Source organism: Triturus cristatus, chromosome 4_2, assembly GCF_964204655.1.
Source record: "Triturus cristatus chromosome 4_2, aTriCri1.1, whole genome shotgun sequence".
Classification (NCBI taxonomy): domain Eukaryota; kingdom Metazoa; phylum Chordata; class Amphibia; order Caudata; family Salamandridae; genus Triturus; species Triturus cristatus.
The window spans coordinates 838,141,331-838,159,001 of record NC_140586.1 but is presented as its reverse complement, the minus strand read 5'-3'; the positions used below and the strand labels follow the sequence as shown (position 1 = coordinate 838,159,001).

Sequence of the window (17,671 nt, the reverse complement as noted above, 5' to 3'; positions counted from 1 at the left end):
CAGTGGTGCAGTAAATCTTGTCTTTATTTTAAATTAAAATGCCCATTTTGAAGGATGTTGGTTTGAATGGGGAGTGCTGTTTAGAAGGATTTAGACTAGCGCCACGGTATTGTTTCACATTGTAACTCATTCTCAGGGGACGACCATACAGCACTAGGTCATCTGTGGGTAGATATCACCCAGAAATCAGTGCCCATTTCAAACTCAGAGGGATGAACGGCAAAGCTGGTCCAGTAAGAATGTCAGTCTAAGGCTAAGCTGAATGTTTCACACAACAGCAGCAGGTGCATTGACATGATGGGCTATACTGCCTCGCTTTGTATCCTATTAAGTCCACCGCATTGTATGGTTTCACACAAGCCTGGGCTCTCTTTTGATATGCAAATCTCCCCACTTTGAACCCCCTTTACGACGTAAACGGCCTCTTGTGTTGATTGTTCAGGAGGTAGGAAGAAGGAGGAACGTGCAGAGTCTCTGTGACCAAGGTCCATTGAGCTATCCACATTAAATTCAGTTTATCTGCATTTAAAAACTAACAACATACAAAATGATTGCTCTCCAGCAAGATCATAAATCACCAGAGTTATCAGTCCATTTTTTATTATGGTTGGCAGATTCACTGTTAGGGTGGGCCAGGCTCATGTTTGGGCAGGCCTGGCCTACCTGGCCCACCCTCTAGAACCGGGCCTGGCAGCTATGATCCCTTTAACTGCTATTACATGAGCCTCCTGGCAACATTAGAGAGTTCAGCTATTTTCAGGCACCAGGTTAAGCGATCTGCCCAGAATCACATCACAGGATATAGCGTCGGCGCCAAGACTCGAGCAGCACGTTGTGCTTTTTGTTTCTCTCTCTAACCTCTGTTTCACCTCGCGCACAGCCTGTGTTTTTCTCTTTAGGCAGTGCACATCCCATGCCTCTGTCTTGTAGTGTTTACCCCATGTCAGTCTCTGTCTCTTCAGAGCACATTGCGCACCTGTCTGTAGTGTGGCAGCCAGTAGCTGTCTCTTCTTACTTGTATTAGCAGAAGGGGCTTAAAAATCCCAGGCTGAGATATCTATGGCCAGGGCACACCCGGCAGTTACTTGTTATGGTATGATTACACATGTGCACTGATACTGTTGTTATGAAAATCAATAAAAAATGATTGCTATAAAAAAAAAAAAAAATCCCAGGCTGCAAAGTGACGATATATGATAAAACCGAGGGGAGAAATCACACGTGGGCCTCTGTGGACAACAGACGCGCTCAAACACTGAACATGGCAGACATTCACCCCAGGACAGCACAATCAGCAGATCATCTCCAACCTCCCACCTTTGAAAACATCCTGCGTCAGTCAATAGTAGCACCTAAAAACACACAGATGGGAATATGAAAATACATTTCACCTTGGTAATACTGTCGACCAAAACTATTTGTGGAATTAAAAAAACATACAGAATCAGTGATGAAATAACTACTTATTTATATTCTTATGTTATATCTCGTCTGTGCAAGTGTCACAATACCATAAACAAATATTTTAAAAGGAAAGTTGTAGCTCCTCTTATCGTGTCAAAAGAAGGACGTAATTATATTAGACGGCTGTTATGAAGCTCAAGTCATACAGTGATAATTAATTGATGGTAAATATCGGAAAATGTTCACGAATTTAGGGATCAATTAGTATGTCGGGCGGATCGCCACCGCCCGCATGGCAGTGGCGATCTGCCTGACATGATCCCCCACCTGCCTCCCATTTACCCCCCGCCATATCAGTATGGTGGGGGAACCGCGGCGGACTGGAAGACGGTCCACCGCTTTTCCGCCCGGTCTGTTGCGGCCCCCATGAAGTTGGAGGGGTGCACATGGGGGGTACCTGCATTTGCATTCACAATGCGGCAGGCATCGCGCTGTGCCTGCTACGTTGTGCATGCAAATGCACAACATGCATTTTTGCATTACGGCGGGTGATGCTGAAAGCACCGCCCGCCGCAATGTTAAAAATGCAGGATGCACCAACCAGTGTGGCAGGCGCATCCTAATCACCCCCAAGCACTTATAGCAGGCGGTCTCTCTTTATGTCAGGAAGGCGGGCGGACAAACGCCCGCCATCCTAATGATGCCCTTGGTGTCATCCTTGCGCAGGGGCCGTGCTAATCTCTGTATGGTTCCAATAAAGTCTAATTTTCAAACAATTCCTTAATAAGAGTATCTACATCAAAGTAAAAACTGTGGATATTACGTTTGTGGTAATTTCCTAACAAAATAAACTAAGATTCTTTAAAGAAAAAAAAAATGTGGATGTAGAAAAAAACCTGCTTTACATCAACTGCATCGCAGGTGCACTATGGGTATGCAAGTTTTAAAAATGACATCCCTGCCCAGGGTGGTCGTACTGCTCAGCTGGCAAAACACGTGTGACTGCAAGACCTATAGAAAGAACTATGGAGGAGATGAACTTCCGTTTAATTGTCATGGTGATGTTTAATACATTCTCAGGGAACCAGTTGAAAGTGTCTCACTGAACTGGTTAATGTCTCATTCTGCTGGTTAATTGTACCTCGTGAATCTGGTTAATAGTGTCTCAGGGAACTGGTTAATAGATACTACTATTTAATAGTGATTCTCAAGAAACTGGGTAATAGTGCCTCAAGAAATTGGTTAATGGTGACTCAATTAACTGGTTAATAGATTCTAATAGAACTGGTTACAAGTACAACTAAGTGTCTCAAGAAACTGGGTGACAGTGTCTGAGAAATCTCGCTAATAGTGTCTCACAGAATATGCAAAGTCCTGCAGAACTGGTAATTAGAATATCGTGCAATTAGTTAATAGTGTCACAGGGAATAGTTTAATAGTGTGTCATGATTACGCTCACAATGTAACACTTATTATCAACTTTTACGCCTCACCACTTTCAAATGTCACCAGCCACCACTGATATAAGGTACAGGCACAGCTTGCCGGCCTAGCGCTCAGAACAGCGAATCGCTTCTGTACCAGGGATTATAAGTCAGCGAGACCTGCGACCGCAATGGTCTGGAGGGAGGAAGTGGTATTCTTGGGACGGGGGAAAGCGGTGCGCTACGAAGGGAGGAACAAAGAGGGCTACGTAAAATACCTATCACTATGTCCTGGGAGGTGCTAATGGAATCGTTCAAAGCTCTGGATATAGAGAAACCCCGCAGGCCAGTAGATCACACACCTGAAAATGCACTTGGAAAGTAGTGCTGCCCTGAGAAATGTGTACCAGTATAATAAAACACTCAATAAAGGGTGGAGAGAGTCACAAATGAATGGAAAAATAGGGAGGGAGAACAGATACACTCCTGACACACAGAATTGATGCGTACCATGGTTCCCATGCTTACACTTGAGACATAACAATAGGCCTTCTCGTGATCCCTTGTACGTTTGGATGTTATTGAAGCTGCACCGATTGGTAACTAAGGGGGAGGTGGGGTAGTTACGCTTTTAATATTCTAGCTCACTAGAGTTGGGATATATATGTCTCAAGTTCTAAAAATCATTCTGAGGGACAAGGCTGCTTGAACTAGATCTGGAGGATTATATTATCTATTAGATGCACTGATGGTCACAATGTACTGACCCGGATACACTATTATGTAGTGTGCACAATAATATAACTTGTACAACAGATGGACTTATATTTTGGATTCATCTCTTTTGCAAGATACTGCACTCCTTGTAGAAACTCAATAAAAAAACTGCAATACATCTGGTACCTATGTAAAAACATTTGTAAAACGTCTCCTCAATGCCACATAATTTAGCACTCAATTAAAAGTTTTACATATATTTTATGTTTCAGGGATGTTTACATCGGTTGTGGCACACCTTGGAAATTGAACAACTTTCCCTCTCTTTATTGAACCAGGGAACTTCCTTCCCCGATCTTGCCCTTGCCCTTTCTGTCTCTATTGTCTTTGGAGTTCCGAGAGCTCACCTCCCCTAAATATATAGGGGCATATTAACAAGGGCTTTATCTCAAAGGTAGTCGTAGTGTAAAAGGGTGCTAACATACGAATACGCATGTTAGCACCCTCTTGCTGATAGGCCGTTGGTTTTATCTCCGCTTTTCTGGCTTTTACAGCTAGAAAAGCGGAGATAAAGCCCTTGGTGATATGCCCCTATATTAGCAAGGTCACGCTATCGTGTGAAACCTTGCCTTAGCGCCTGAATTCCTAACACCCAACTTTGCAATTCCCGCTAGCCGGCGATAATGATCCTAGCGCTAAGTGAGCTTAGCGATAATTATCGCCGGTTGTTGCTGATATGCCCCCAAGGGGCATATTAACAAGGGCTTTATCTCCGCTTTTTTGGCTTTGAAAGCAAAATATCGCCCTATCAACAACAGGGTGCTAACATGCAAAATCGCATGTTAGCACCCTTTTTCACTACGCTTCCCTTTGCATCTCTAATGAGATGCAAAGTGGGCGTTCCAGAGCAAAATAATAGGAGAAATGTCGCTAAGCGACATTTCTCCTATTATCAAGCTTCACGCTAACTATGGGGCATATCAACAACAACCGGCGATAATTATCGCTAAGCGCACTTAGCGCTAGGATAATTATCGCCGGCTAGCGTTGATTTTTATCGCTGAGATAGCATGCTATTAGCAACGCTTATCTCAATAGCGATAAAAATCCTCACGCTAAGTGGCTAACGTGAGATTATCGCTGGAAACCCAGCGATAATCTCACGTTAGCTTGTTGATAGGGACAGACAAATTTAGCCATGATATCCTCCTTCCATAGGATATCATGGCTAAGTCAGAAAAATACCAGACGTAAAAAAGCAGCGTTAACCGGGGTTAGCGCTGCATTTTTTGTCTCTAACAGGGTTAACAAATTCTGTTATCTGGGTATCACTTTTAACAGTGGGGGGATGTGGACACCTGAAATGATTAATGTAAGAGCCAAAATGGCCAAGTGTTCTTTTGGCATATTTAGGTTTGCATCCAAGTTAGGCTCAAGACGGATACCAGACATGTTGTACCTATATCGCCATAAATGTGTTGCTCTGGCCCTATATGGCTCAGGAGTGTGGGGCCATTGTAATAACAACATGCTCCAGGTTGAGAAAAACAAATTTGTCAAAAAACTCCTGTGTTTACCATCTTCTGCCTCAACAAAGCTGATCCATCAGGAGGTTGGTCTAGAACATCTATCTGACTTGATCAGATTAAGACCCCTGTTAGTATGGAGATCTATATGGGCTAAGGAACAGACTGGTTTTACAAGAAAGATTATTTTAGATTGTCTTCACATGGACAAATGTTCCCGCATCCCCTGGCTTAACTATATTATCCGAACATTTAATGATGTTTTTAATCTCACGGTGCGTGATAACCCTTCTTGTGTTTTAGATATCCCGAAGAGTGAGATTAAACATGAATTTCTGAGGGTTAGCATGGTGAAGCGTAACGCAGCTACTGCTCAGTTCTCCTCACATGTTTTTTACGACAGTTACACTAAGGAAGAAATGGGGCTTTCAGGATACCTTAAATTGGTTACTATCCGATCCCACCAATATGTATTGACAAGATTACGGATGGGGATTGTTCATTTGCTTGTTGCGTATCCTGTAATGAAGACCTATACTACTGCCCCCTGTCCGTGTGATGGGACCACAAAGCAAAGTACGGAGCATTTTTTATTGTTATGCCCTCTTTATCTCCACCTTCGAAAAGTATATCTGAAACCGCTTTTCAAAAAATATAATGTATCCACTATTGTATCGGCCATGGGGCTTTTATTTGGACTTAATTCACAGGACATCTGTTTTTTTACTGCTGTATATATTTTAAAATCGATACGCTTGAGGAAAAGCACCCTCTTTTGATATGTGATTAACTTAAAACCTGCTGTACCCTCATGTTTTATTATTTATGTATGTATGTACTTTTATGATTATTAATCAATGATCGAATAAAGTTTTTTTGAATTTTGAATTGATTGAAAGTAAAAGATGTGTTAAGATCCTGAGTTAAGTCGGGCATTGCATCCTTCGTCTTTCTGGACCATTTATTAGGAGGAGCCTCATCATCAGTAGTAATTGTCCCTGTAGTGTCAGTGTCCGTGTCTGCGTACACTTTCTCCTTGCGTTTAGCTTTTCCACCAGAGGTGGGAGGGATAGAAGCTTTGGGTAGAGATGCTAGCGCGTCCGCGTGGGGCCATGGGCCTGCCTTTGGGTCACCTGTGGTGTCATCAGTGTGAGGTTCAGCTGGCGCTTTAAACGCATGGCGCTTTGCAAAACTCTCTAATTGCTTAGTAATAGGCTTTAGAGCAGCCGCCAGGGCTTGCTGCACAGTACTAGGGACTGCCTTCTCAATGGCCCTATTGACAGACTCTACGTCTGTCTTATGAGTACGTGTTTTTTGTAAGAGGTGACAATTTACCGTATCTGAAGCGAGCACAAATTCCAGACCAAAGTAAAATCAGCATGGACATCTAGAAATAGCTGCAGAATTCTTAGCAGCGTGTGACAGTATATCACTCCCAAATATTGCCGAAACCAGCCTTTGCACAGCATACAGACCCTGCAACTATGTCACCCTTCTTTATCATAGACTGAATAAATTATACCTCAAGAACATGCAAAAATAATTGTAAGTCAAGATTCAGCAATACTTATATTTTGGACAAGCCTCTAAAGCGTGCTGTGTTACTGACTCCACAGGGACCTCTAGGAACAACCTCTGGTACTGCATCTTGTTTCGTTTATTCCACATGAACATCTACTTACCACGCCGTACGTGTACTGTCAGCACACAAAGAAAACATATTAAAGCATAGCTTTTGTATTAGAAGTGTTGCCTGCAAACATCCCTACAGTCACTCCTGCACTTGTGTACCGGGTTATTTCCTAAAGACAAAGTGCAGGCATGGTCCATATTCATGGTCCGCTATCATCTAAAATACCCAGAATCCTTTGTAGTTATTTGCATACTTAACTATCTTTGTACTATTACAAAATCACTCACACTTTTGTATTGCTATAGTAGAAAGAAAACATTATTTAACATTTTAAGCTCCCATTTCATTGTTAAAGGAATACAAGTAAATATCACTCACCCTAAGACTTCAGTGCTCATAAATGTACTTATTAACTACGGTTTACTATCACTTATACTACGTGTGATAGTGAAAATAGCCACACCCATAGTGTTTAAATCAGTCCTACAGTCACTTCTGTAATTATAGGGTTTAAATCAGTCCTCCAGTCACTTCTATAATTATGTACCAGGTTATTTCTTAAAGAGATAGTGCAGGCTTGGTTCATATACATGGTCTGCTATCATCTTAAATACCCAGAATCCTTTCCAGTTATTTGCATCTTTATCCATCTTTGGTCTAATAATAAGTCACTCACATTTGTGTATTGCTATAGTAGAAAGAAAACATTATTTAACATTTTAGGCTGCCACTTCATTGTTAAAGAAATCACTCACCCTAAAACATCGGTGTTCATAAAATAACCTGTCAGGTTTTCTGCAGCTGAGATAACGAACCATGGCTGGATTCACTTGTACTTCGTGTGACAGTGATGAAAGCCAAACCCATAGTGTTATAAATTTTTGGAGAATCTCCAGTGATCAGAGATTCGCTTTAAGCTTTGTTAAAAAAAGAACTTTGAGGCATATCAACAACAACCACTAGGATAATTAATCCTCACGCTAAATGGGATTATCGCTGGGATATCATGGCTAAATCAGAAAAATCCCAGACGTAAAAAAGCAGCGTTAACTGCGGTTAGCGCTGCTTTTTTGTCTCTAACAGGGTTAGCGAGATTCTTGATAATAGGAGAAATGTCGCATTTTACTCTGGAACGCCCCCTTTGCATCTCATTAGAGATGCAAGGGGAAGCGTAGAGTAAAAGGGTGCTAACATGCGAATTTGCATGTTAGCACCCTGTTGTTGATAGGGTGCTAGTTTTATCTCTGCTTTTTTGGCTTTTAAAGCCAAAAAAGCAGAGATAAAGCCCTTGTTGATATGCCCCCCTGTTAGAGACAAAAAAAGCAGCGCTAACCATGGTTAACGCTGTTTTTTACGTCTGCTAATTTCCAGACTTAGCCATGTAATCCAATGGGAGGTGGATTACATGGCTAAGTCCACCATGGGCTATCAACAAGGATATCCCTATCCTTGTAGTTTTATCGCTGCATTACCAGCAATAACCTCCTAAAATGCTGCGATCGCTGGATTTTTTATCGCCTAGGCGGTTAGCGTTGTCAATAACGCGATAACCAGGCGATATTATCCAGCGATAGCGGGCGTTAAAAAAATTAACACTAAGCGCCCTTAGCGTTAATTTTCCCTGTACCTTGTTAACGTGCCCCATACATCTTCTCCGACTAATGGAGACACCCCAAAGCCTGTTGTGAACAGGTCCTAGGCCTTTTTTTGGGTAACTTCATGATATTGCTGCTTCAATTCATTTCTACTTCTGTGGTCCTGGAGGATGGGGGGGGGAGAGGGGTATGTTTGGAATTGTTCAGCAATCAATAAAAATAAATAATTGATGGGCCATGGGCCCTGTATTGCTAAATTTCCAGCTCGTGAAAACTAATAAAAACTGTTTTGAACCATAAAATAATATTGCAAAAGTTAGTACAAAAGCATCAAGCAGGTTTTAGGTACCAAAACCTGCTCACCCGACGGGTGATAAAATTTATTTAAATTACAAAAGTGTCTTGTTGGTGCACATTACACTTCCTAAATCACAGGCTTTTGGGGGCATATCAACAAGGAACAGGGAAAATTAACGCTAAGGGCGCCTAGCGTTAATTTTTTTAACGCCCGCTATCACTGGATAATATCGCCTGGTTATTGCGTTATTAACAACGCTAACTGCCTAGGCGATGAAAAATCCAGTGCTAGCGTCATTTTGGGAGGTTATCGCTGGTAATGCAGCGATAAAACTACAAGGATCGGGATATCCTTGTTGATAGCCCATGGTGGATTTAGCCGTGTAATCCACCTCCCATTGGATTACATGGCTAAGTCTGAAAATTAGCAGACGTAAAAAAGCTGCATTAACCGTGGTTAGCGCTGCTTTTTCTTTCTCTAACAGGGTTAGCGTGAAGCTTGATAATAGGAGAAATGTCGCTTAGCAACATTTCTCCTATTATTTTGCTCTGGAACGCCCACTTTGCATCTCATTAGAGATGCAAAGGGAAGCGTAGTGAAAAAGGGTGCTAACATGCGATTTTGCATGTTAGCACCCTGTTGTTGAAAGGGCGATATTTTTATCTCTGCTTCTTTGGCTTTTAAAGCCAAAAAAGCGGAGATAAAGCCATTGTTAATATGCCCCTTGGGGGCATATCAGCAACAACCGGCGATAATTATCGCTAAGCGCACTTAGCGCTAGGATAATTATCGCCTGCTAGCGTGGATTACAAAGTTGGGTGTTAGGAATTCAGGCGCTAAGGCAAGGTTTCACGCGATAGCGTGACCTTGCTAATATAGCGATAAAATTATCGCTGCTTTTCGGCTGAAAACGGCCGCAAAAGCGGGGATAATTTTATATCGCCGCCTTGTAGATATGCCCCTTGGCGAAGTGGGGTCGAGCAACGTGTTGTATTCTGCCGTTGGGTGGCAGCAAGCCTTTTGTTTATCTCAAGCACACTTGACTGTAGAGTGTTCACACCTCGTACATGTTTTGTGGTTGCCACAGGATGGTGTGCCTACACTATATGCTGTGACAAGGTTGGGTAATCAAAGGCTGTGTCTGGTTAGCTGGGTGGTTTTCCATATGGAGCTGTAATTAAGCTTTTAACAAGTAACAATTTCAAAAGGAAGAGAGCAACAAAGATAGTTATCCCAGTTGTAATTCAACCACCACAGACCACTACAATCTACATCACACATAACAACTCACACAACCCTTGCTACTAACATTATTGTACGCAACACTAGAAACGACCCCAATCCATTTGCACTCACCAGACCCTAATATAACCACCAACAATATACCCCACTCCACTCTAAATAAATCTACACCACCTCACACAAACAACACCTAATAAGCAACACTATTACGCACCACCAACCCCCCTTAACACAATACAAAAATCACTATAGCACACTGCTTTTTAAAAAAATTAAAGTTAATATGATTTCAAGAGACCTTGAAATATACAATTTATTTTACAAACTCATAATATCCAACTTGCATCAATTAGGCAGTAATACATGAATGCTTATTGTATTAACAAAAATACTTAGTCTACACTTACTATAAACACTCTAATATAGAACAAAGAAAATATAAAATAAAACTCTAGCAAGGGCGACACGTATTTGCTTAGCCAATGATTGTCTCAATTATTCAGGTGTCTCCTGCATAGTTGTAACCGGTGAGGTTGTATGATTTAGTCATATTTTAGAGCATTTCCAATGTGGATTCAGAGGTTGTGGTGTCTCTCATAAGTGTGTGGTGGTGGACTGTGTCAAATGCAGCTGATAAATCCAAGAGTTAAGAAGGCAGTTACTCCATTTTTGTCTACTCTGAGGGGCATATGTACAAGGTAGTGGCAGAGGATATCATTCGCCTCCTTGGCTCAACGACACACTCTGCCCCATCTGAAACGAAGGGCTGCATTATAATTACAAGAATATGAAGCAGCCCTGCGTTTCCCTTTGCGCTGGCGCTAAGTTTAGCAGCCTAGCGCCAACGCAGACACCCTTGCACCATGATGCAAGGGTGTCTGCATTTAGGGGAAGATTGTTTATCTACAGGAAGGTCCCCCTTCCTCCACATAAACAATCTTTAAATGCCCCTTTGTAACTTCTATATGTGCTGCATCATGCAGCCCACACAGAAGTTGTAAAATGAAATTTTTTAAAAATGATTGTTTATGTGCAGCTAACAGAGCTACTGAGTGGGAGGCTGTTGGACCTGTCAGCCCTAGGGTGGTCTCCCCTTCCATTTTTGATCGTGCCTCATTTTTTCCACCCTCATTTTTATGTTGGACTAGGTCTCCGGGCGCCTTTTCATTGCCAATCAGTGTTAAGGTGCAGGTGCTCCCTTCTACCAAGATGGCTGCCACAGGCCCCTGCTACTGCAGAGTGGTCTTTATTAGTAGCACCCTAGCTGCCAGGAGCTGGCTGGAACCCCACAACAATGTTGCGACACCAGCCCGCCTTTTTGTCTCATAGGTAGAGTGGGGAAGCTCCTGGAATGTGCTGGAACCTTCTAGAAGAGAGGTGTGGTTTTTCTTTTGCCGCCTTGGCTAGAGGTCACCTGACCTAGGGCTACTTAAGTGAGGGAGGGAACTTTTTGTGGTGAGTTGGCCAGTGGGGTGAAGCAGAGCTGGAAGAATCCACCAGGAGTGTAGGCGGTAGGGCCTAGCCAGGGACTTCTGCCTCTGAGAGTGACAGGATTTAAGTGCTGCCTCTTAAGTTTGTAAGGACCCTGTGAAACCCACTGATCTTGCCCAGCAGTAGGAGGACCCAGAGAACCTCTGCCCAGCCTGACTAGCAAGGACCTAGTCACCTTCTCCATCCCTACCCCCCTGTAACCGAACCCTTTAAGGGCGCCAGATACATCTGCGCCAACAAGACTTCACCTAAACATCTGAGAACAGAAACTTATATGCCAAGCGCTGAGACTGCGTGTCCAGATTGAACTCTAACCTTATATACCAAGCACTGAGACTGCGTGTCCAGATTGAACTCTAAACCTATATGCCAAGCGCTGAGACTGCGTGTCCAGACTGACCCCTGAAGCTGTATGCAAAGCAGATTGAAGAGCCACCGGGGATCGACCAGGTATTAGCACTGTGACCCCTGCGCTCCCTGATCTGGTCTGGGACCCCCGGCAGCGTGCTCCGCTGAGCGCGGAACCCCCATCCTTAACTTGAGCACCCCCCCTGTGACGTGGAAGCCAGCGCGCTCACCGCCGCGGCCCGGAGGCCGGAAGAAGCGCCCTGCCGTGTCACGAGGCCCGTGGAGAAGCCCGGGGCCCCGTCGCTGCCGTCGCAGCTGCGTGAAAAGGTGCGCGAGGCCGAGGCCGAGGTTTATCATCGTCGCTGGAGCGGACGCCTTCCGACGCAGAGATCGAGGTAAGCCCGAAGGCTGGGATCGCCCCCGGTGCGCCTCCTGCTGGTTGGGAGCCACACCGCACCCTTGGCCTGGGTTCCCTCTCCGTGGGAATTCCCCCTGTCATCGCGACGGAGAGACCCCGCCGAGGGATCCCTTCCTGGTGCCCCCCGTGTCTGCACTGAAGCGCAGTGCCTACGAACTGCACCGGAGCAAGAGACTCGCTCCGCAAGTGCCGTGCGCTCCCTGCGGACAGCCCCCGTGTGAGACATTGACTGCCCCGGAGTACAAGTAGCGCTCCGATAGCCCTGTTCCACTCTGAAGTGCTAAAGATCAATGCTCACAAATAGCGCTCTATTATTCCTGCTCCATGTTGAAGTGCTACGTGCTAGTGATTACGAGTAGCGCTCTATTATTCCTGTTCCATGTTGAAGTGCTACGTGCTACTGATTACGAGTAGCGCTCTATTAATCCTTCTACATGTTGAAGTGTTACGTGCTAGTGATTACGAGTAGCGCTCTATTATTCCTGTTCCATGTTGAAGTGTTACGTGCTAGTGATTACGAGTAGCGCTCTATTATTCATATGCCACATTGCAGTGCTACGTGCTATTGATTACGAGTAGCGCTCTGTTATTCATGTGCCATATTGCAGTGCTACGTGCTATCGATTACGAGTAGCTCTCTGTTATCCAGGTTCCATATTGAAGGGCTAAATGTCAGCGATCATGAGTAGCTTTCTGTGCTAGATGCCCCGTTCTGAGGTCGTCACCAGCTAGCGCGCATAGCGCTATCATCACCCCCCTAAGGCGCTGTGTACCTTTATGTGAATGGTGGGGGTTCCTCAGGCAGTACTGACATTTCATGAATTGCATTTATGGTATGACCAGCATTTATAGCTCCTGACTGATATGTACATCGCTAGGTATTGTGTTATCAGCTTATGAAATGTACTGCTACCTCATGAACTGCATCTAACGTGATCTACTTGGATAAACTTGAGTATTTAACTAATTCCAACAGTGTGGCGTCACTTATTGTGTGTGTTCATCGTTTCCTGTGAGGTGCATGTTGTATGGTTGCTTTACACACAGACCTCTGGGTGCCCAGCCGCTCGTGTCACGTTACCGCCCCATAGGGCCTGGAGACCCCAGGTCCTACATTGGTGGCAGCGGTGGGATCCTTAGGACCTGTGACCATACAGCACCCTTCCGTGAAGCGAAGGGCGCCACAATTAAACGCCTATTTGTTCCAGAGCTTGAAAACCATTGATTGCTGCATTGTTATTTCCGCTGTCCAGGTTGAGAGTGCACGAGTCCTGGTTAGCTGGTACTGTCACCTATACCCTAGGAATTTTTCTCCTGAGTATCTAGGTCCCCACCTTTCAAGATGGAATTCCGGTTAGCTGACCTCGAGGGGTACTCGGTGAAGCAACTGAGAGAGTTCGGGCAGGGGATGGGGGTGCCTGGGGTACGGAGGGCCAAAGGACCGGAACTCCGCACCGCCATTAGGGCATGGGTAGAGGCCCACCCAGAAGGGAAAGAGGATGAGGGACAGGAGGCGCCAGATGCACCTCAGGAGGAGAGCGCCCAGGAAGTACTAGACATCTTAAATGAAGATATGTCGGAAAATGTGCCCCCAGGGAGACGTTCTGGGGCCAGTAGTAGGACAGGGTCTAGAAGGAGCGCGTCTCCAGACGAGTACGAGGACAGGAGGGAAGAGAGGCAATTAAAATGGGAGCTAGTGAAATTATAACATGAAAGAGAAAGGGAAAGAGAAAACAAGAGATGGGCAATGGAGGAAAAGAAGCGGGCGCACGAGCTTCAGCTTAAAGAGCTGGAGTTACTCGCCCTCCAATTGAACGCGTCCAATAAGGACAATGGTGGCAGCATACCTAAGGAACCTCAAGAATCAAAATTCTACCTACCTAAAGAGGTAATTGCCAATTACACAGTGGGGGACGACATCATGAAATGGTTGGAGGCATACGAGGTAGCCTTGACGGCCCATGGGGTACCCGAGAGTAATTGGGGAGGTGGTTTATACCGGTATATACCTCCCAATGTTAGGGACACCCTGCTATATTTGGCCAAGGCGGATCAGGTCAGGTATGCCCCCATGAAAGAGGCCTTGTTAAAAAAGTTTGGTCTCAATCCCGAGAGGTACAGGCAGAAGTTTCGTGGCAGCCATAAGCTGTCCACACAGACATGGGTAGATTTTTTTGATTATGCGAGGAAGGCACTAGATGGTTGGGTGCGTGGCAGCGAGGTGCAGGACTACCAAGGGTTGTACGATCTTTTTTTAAGGGAGCACCTCTTGGATAAGAGCTTTCCGGAGCTGCGCCAACATCTGGTGGACCGCAAGTTGCTGGATCCCCGTGAGCTTGCGGAGGAGGCAAATATTTGGGTGAGCACACGGGTGTCTCACAAGGGCCCCGGGGGAGATGGCTCGAAAGGCGGACAGGGTTTCCCCCAGAAGAAAGAGGGGGAGATAAAAAGGTGGAGTTCTCGAAAGGTCCCCAAAATAAGTTTGGGAAGGGAGTAGGAACCCCACCCCCGTCCAATTCCACAAGACCCACTTACCCTGACAGGAGTCAGCAGCCAAGGATTGTGCGGTGCTACGAGTGTGGGGAGATTGGACACTACCGGGGAGATCCCAAGTGTCGCAAGCGACCACCAGCCCCAACGGGCGGGAAAAGTCCCGGGGTGAGTAGTATAGCGCTTGGGGTGGAGCTGCCCTTAGATAGGGAAGGGGAGTGGCCAGGCCTGACGCTGGTTTCACTCGGGGATAGAGAGGTGGTCCCCGTAGTGTCCCTGCCCCCGAACACTGCTAAATATCAGCAGAGGGTGAGAATTAATGGGGAGGAGGTGGATGCTCTGAGGGACACAGGGGCCAGCATGACCACTGTCGTGCGGCGGCTGGTGTCCCCAGACCAAGTAGTCCCCGAGGAGTTCCATCCGGCCGTATTGGCTGACGGCAGTCTGAGTCACTATCCAGTGGCTCGTGTTCCATTTGAGTGGGGAGGAGTCAAAGGCCTACTGAGAGTTGCTGTGAGCCCTGCCTTGCCTGTGGGGTGTTTGCTAGGGAACGACCTGGAGCACACCAAGTGGAAAGATGTCGAGTTTCACGCTCACACCGAGATGCTGTAATTACCAGGGTGGACTTGCGTAAGCACGCGGTCCATGGCTGCCCGGCATGGAACTCACCCTGGGTTGGAGCCGGGAATCATGGCCCAACCCAATGCCAAACATGGAAAGAAGAAGGTGGTAGAGGACATGCCCCGTGAGATGGATGGGGAGGCCGCAGAGGTGCCCCCGGAGTCCGCGGAGGTAGATGTCGTTCCTGTGGAGGACTTGCCGACCCTTGCTGATTGGCATGTGGAAGGAGGGCCTACCCGAGAGGAATTTTGCCAGGCACAAAGGACGTGCCCCACGCTTGAAGGCATGCGGCGGCAGGCCGAAGCCCAAGTGGCCAGTCAGGAACTGCGAGGTTATCATGTGTATTGGGAGGATGGTCTCCTATACAGTGAGCCCAGGGTGCCGGTACATGGATCTTCGAGGGCCAAAGTGGTCCCCCAATGTTACCGGGCCTTCCTGCTGGAGTTGGCGCACGAGATACCCTTAGCCGGACATCTGGGTCAAGACAAAACCTTTGCACGGTTGGTCCCCCATTTTTATTGGCCCAGGATGAGGATTGCCTCAGACACCTTTTGTAAGACCTGCAAGTCTTGTCAGGCCAGTGGCAAGACTGGGACTAAGTTGAAGGTCCCGTTGGAACCGCTCCCCGTGGTCGGGACCCCTTTTGAGAGGGTCGGTATCGATATTGTTGGGCCATTGGACCCTCCGACCGCAGCGGGACACCGGTTCATCTTGGTTTTGGTGGACCACGCCACAAGGTACCCAGAGGCTATTCCTCTGAGGACCATCACTGCACCGGTGGTGGCGCGGGCACTGTTAGGAATTTTTACCCGTGTAGGATTCCCCAAGGTCGTGGTGTCGGACAGGGGCACAAATTTCATGTCGGCCTACATGCAGGCCATGTGGAAGGAGTGTGGGGTGACCTACCGGTTCTCCACTCCTTACCACCCCCAGACTAACGGACTTGTAGAGCGCTTCAATAAGACATTGAAGGGGATGATCCGAAGCCTTCCAGAGGGCTTGATGCATAAATGGGACGTCCTCCTCCCCTGCTTGTTATTCTCCTATTGGGAAGTACCGCAGAAGGGAGTCGGGTTCAGCCCGTTTGAGTTGCTCTATGGCCATCCCGTTAGGGGTCCCCTCAGTTTAGTGAAAGAGGGGTGGGAGAAGACTTCGCAGAAGCTTCCCCGTGACATTGTCAGCTACATGCTGGCGTTCCGCAGCCAGATGGCCAAGCTGTGGAAGGCAGCCACAGAGAACCTGGAGGCTAGCCAGACCGTGATGAAGGAGTGGTATGACCGCAACGCTCGGACGGTCGAGTTAGACGTTGGACAGAAGGTGTGGGTTATGGAACCTGGGGAGCTTTGTGCCCTCCAGGACCGGTGGACTGGCCCGTTCGACATTGTGGAGCGGCGAGGCCAGACCACGTACGTTGTAGATGTAAAAACCCCCCGTCAGCCCCTCAGGGTGCTCCACGTCATCCGCCTGAAGCCGCACAATGAGCGATCAGAGCTTGCTCTCCTTATGGTGACGGATGGGAGCAAAGAGGAAGAGAGTGAGGCTCTTCCTGACCTTCTAGCGGTACAAGAGAAGGATGGTTCGGTGGAAGGTGTAGTCCTCTCCCCATCCTTGACCCCAGAGCAACAGAGGGACTGTCACCATGTCCTGGGACAGTTCGCCTCGTTGTTCTCCCTGACGCCTGGAATCACTCATTTGTGTACCCATGATGTGGACACAGGGGACAGCCCCCCGGTGAAGAACAAGTCTTACCGGCTCTCTGACCGAGTGAAGAATAGCATCCAGCGTGAGGTGGCAAAGATGCTGGAGCTGGGGGTGATAGAACCTTCCAGCAGCCCGTGGGCTAGTCCAGTGGTGTTGGTGCCGAAAGCGGCCCCACCGGGTACGACGCCAGAACTTCGGTTCTGTGTGGACTACCGGGGGTTGAACTCTGTCACGAAGACAGATGCTCACCCCATCCCACGTGCAGACGAGCTGGTGGACCGGCTGGGAGCAGCCCGGTACCTCAGCACCATTGATCTGACATCCGGATATTGGCAGATTGCCATGGCCGATGGAGCACGGGAGAAGACGGCATTCTCCACCCCCGAGGGCCACTACCAGTTTCGAGTGATGCCCTTTGGGCTCAAAATGCTCCGGCCACATTCCAGCGGTTAGTGAATCTGGTACTATCTGGCCTGGAGTCCTTCTCAGCAGCCTACCTGGATGACATAGCTGTCTTCAGTAGCACCTGGAAGGACCATCTGCAACACCTCCAGGAGGTATTGCAGGTGCTGCAACGCGCTGGCTTAACCATTAAAGCCAGCAAGTGCCAGATTGGACAGGGATCTGTCGTGTATCTGGGACACCTGGTGGGCGGAGGTAAGGTGCAACCCCTCCAGGCCAAAATAGAGACCATCTTGGCTTGGGAGCCCCCCAAGACCCAAACAGAGGTCCGAGCTTTCCTCGGCCTCACTGGGTATTACCG

General features: G+C 47.0%; 1 non-coding gene across 1 annotated transcript; it reads right to left on the bottom strand.

The window, feature by feature from the left end:
* Positions 1–2,084: 2,084 nt before the first annotated feature.
* On the bottom strand, positions 2,085–2,189 carry LOC146835221 (U6 spliceosomal RNA). The gene has a single exon (XR_014960898.1). It is a non-coding gene; the product is annotated as a U6 spliceosomal RNA (small nuclear RNA).
* Positions 2,190–17,671: the final 15,482 nt, after the last annotated feature.